We start from the raw sequence: 3,601 nt of genomic DNA, 5'->3' as shown, positions 1-3,601 counted from the left end.
GCCATAAAGATTTAGAATTTTCTTCTGTAATTTCGAAACAAGCGTAGAGTGAAATCATACCCAATACCTGAGAAGCTATTTACACTTTCGTGAAGGATGATTTCATGAAGGCAAGTAAAGACCTGTTCATCATTTCTGACAAGTTACACATATTTTCCTGTTTTAGACGTGTTTGATACACAGTATATTCTTAAAAATTTTGTACTTGACCTATGAGCTATAGTTTGTTTCCTGCCTGAAGTCTACCAGTAACCTGTTCAATATTTTTGCACCAGTATATAAAACTCCATTCTAAACTGTAGTTAGGGATTGATAGGTTATCTGGGAAGTGTTACTTCTAGTCTTGTGGTTCGCTCTTCGCCTCTACATCACTCTTGTTATGAACTTCATATTATACACTCCTGGAAATTGAAATAAGAACACCGTGAATTCATTGTCCCAGGAAGGGGAAACTTTATTGACACATTCCTGGGGTCAGATACATCACATGATCACACTGACAGAACCACAGGCACATAGACACAGGCAACAGAGCATGCACAATGTCGGCACTAGTACAGTGTATATCCACCTTTTGCAGCAATGCAGGCTGCTATTCTCCCATGGAGACGATCGTAGAGATGCTGGATGTAGTCCTGTGGAACGGCTTGCCATGCCATTTCCACCTGGCGCCTCAGTTGGACCAGCGTTCGTGCTGGACGTGCAGACCGCGTGAGACGACGCTTCATCCAGTCCCAAACATGCTCAATGGGGGACAGATCCGGAGATCTTGCTGGCCAGGGTAGTTGACTTACACCTTCTAGAGCACGTTGGGTGGCACGGGATACATGCGGACGTGCATTGTCCTGTTGGAACAGCAAGTTCCCTTGCCGGTCTGGGAATGGTAGAACGATGGGTTCGATGACGGTTTGGATGTACCGTGGACTATTCAGTGTCCCGTCGACGATCACCAGTGGTGTACGGCCAGTGTAGGAGATCGCTCCCCACACCATGATGCCGGGTGTTGGCCCTGTGTGCCTCGGTCGTATGCAGTCCTGATTGTGGCGCTCACCTGCACGGCGCCAAACACGCATACGACCATCATTGGCACCAAGGCAGAAGCGACTCTCATCGCTGAAGACCACACGTCTCCATTCGTCCCTCCATTCACGCCTGTCGCGACACCACTGGAGGCGGGCTGCACGATGTTGGGGCATGAGCGGAAGACGGCCTAATGGTGTGCGGGACCGTAGCCCAGCTTCATGGAGACGGTTGCGAATGGTTCTCCCCGATACCCCAGGAGCAACAGTGTCCCTAATTTGCTGGGAAGTGGCGGTGCGGTCCCCTACGGCACTGCGTAGGATCCTACGGTCTTGGCGTGCATCCGTGCGTCGCTGCGGTCCGGTCCCAGGTCGACGGGCACGTGCACCTTCCGCCGACCACTGGCGACAGCATCGATGTACTGTGGAGACCTCACGCCCCACGTGTTGAGCAATTCGGCGGTACGTCCACCCGGCCTCCCGCATGCCCACTATACGCCATCGCTCAAAGTCCGTCAACTGCACATACGGTTCAAGTCCACGCTGTCGCGGCATGCTACCAGTGTTAAAGACTGCGATGGAGCTCCGTATGCCACGGCAAACTGGCTGACACTGACGGCGGCGGTGCACAAATGCTGCGCAGCTAGCGCCATTCGACGGCCAACACCGCGGTTCCTGGTGTGTCCGCTGTGCCGTGCGTGTGATCATTGCTTGTACAGCCCTCTCGCAGTGTCCGGAGCAAGTATGGTGGGTCTGACACACCGGTGTCAATGTGTTCTTTTTTCCATTTCCAGGAGTGTATTAGGATAGTAAAACAAGTATAATTATTCCCACATCCCTGAAGAAACTATTTCAAGGTCTCCCATTATCAGCTTAACACAACATTCTGGCTGCAGTCTTCTTTAGAACAAATAGGGCCTAGTTATTTTAGCTAGACTGTCGCATAAGATTATGGCATTATAGAATAGAATTCGTTACTTTGCTTAGCTCTTTGCAGTACCACAGTAATTTTTTATTGGTGTTTCCCTGTTTCCTGTATGGTCAACCTCTCGTAATTTCTCTGTTAAAGAGATGTAAGCAGCTACCTTCTTATCTCTGTCTTATCTCTATTTTATGCCCTTAGATTTCAGCAAACATACACAAGTAAATTTCGATAAATTCAGCAATGGAATCTGTAGAACACTGACTTATATCTACCATTTTAACATCCACTATCTACACACAGACGAGAAACATTAGACTGATCAAACAGGGACCTTAACACGTTTTACGCGTCAGATTTACGACGATCTACTGTCCACAAACGCTCCAACTTAGCTGTGTAGATATGATTTGAACCCACACATTCGAGCAATTTCGCTCAAACTTCCAAGTCCAACCTCCCGTGTTGTGCACATTTGACATCTGTGCAAATCTCCTATTCACACCTGACGATCTGTCCATGTGGATGCAATGTGCACAGACAAATCATTGCGTGTGGACAGGCCTTGAAAAATAATTCGTTAGGGGCTGTTGATCACAAAGAACTAAGAAAAGTAAGGAAATCTATTCGACATGGTGCCGGGGACGACCAAATATATAAACCAAGTTTGTCGTATTATGAACTCATGTACATTTTGAGTGATCAAAAAATACTATGACTCAGCAGAAACATGATTGAGGATGAAAGTGGAGAGATAATGTCAGAGCAAATGGAACATGAGGTATTATGAAACAATATATTTAACATAAGTTTATTCGAGCGCATGTATATTGTTTGCATAACAGTTCTTTCCAGCATGGTGTATGTCTCTCAGTATTGAAATGTTATTTATATTTGCCTGTAACTAAATTCGGCTTATCAAAAGTTTCTACACTCCTTACACGTTGAAGGGCATGTATGGCTTCGTGTCCACACGTTTCGCCCAATTCATCAGAAGATTCGAGAATTTTCTTGCTCCATGAAAGGACTGTTAACACTGTTGACGTAACATCAAAATATTCTACAACGCATTTCAGATGGCAGGATTCATACAGGCCGCCAACAGACCGTCACGTCACGTCACGCCAATGTTTCTCGGGATGGAAGTTTTGGCGGTTTCGTTGTCTGCTAATATCGGAAGTTAACTATTTTCCCCTCACGCACTCATGTGTCCACTCAACAGTGGAGTTCGTGCTTTTTGTCGGCTTAATCTTTATTTTCATCAGTGCGCTTTGTTTTCGTTGCAAATGTTCCTTGACGACTTCTACATTTTGAGCAAGTCTTAGTGTTGTTCCACGAGAGAGGCTATATAACAAAGTGGTAAATTATTTAAATTTTATAATAACAGAACAGAGCTGATGCCCATACTTTTTATAAATAAGAACATAAGTTGATGATGCAGTTTCCATTAAATAACATCTTCAGTGAAAAATCCAGCTCTAATGAAGCAGAAAATACAGTTGCTTATGATGTTGTTAGTTACATAACGAAAAAAATGTTAAGGTAAACAGAGTCTATTGCCTCACAAATATTGTTTGATATGTTTGTGGTATATATAGTTTCACTATCAAATAAATGTCGATATTTTGAAACGTTGTTTCTCTTCTCAGCACTTCACCAC

The sequence above is a fragment of the Schistocerca americana genome, chromosome 9 (genome assembly GCF_021461395.2).
Source record: "Schistocerca americana isolate TAMUIC-IGC-003095 chromosome 9, iqSchAmer2.1, whole genome shotgun sequence".
Lineage (NCBI taxonomy): Eukaryota > Metazoa > Arthropoda > Insecta > Orthoptera > Acrididae > Schistocerca > Schistocerca americana.
The sequence above is the reverse complement of the archived record's forward strand: the minus strand, read 5'-3'. Positions refer to the sequence as shown.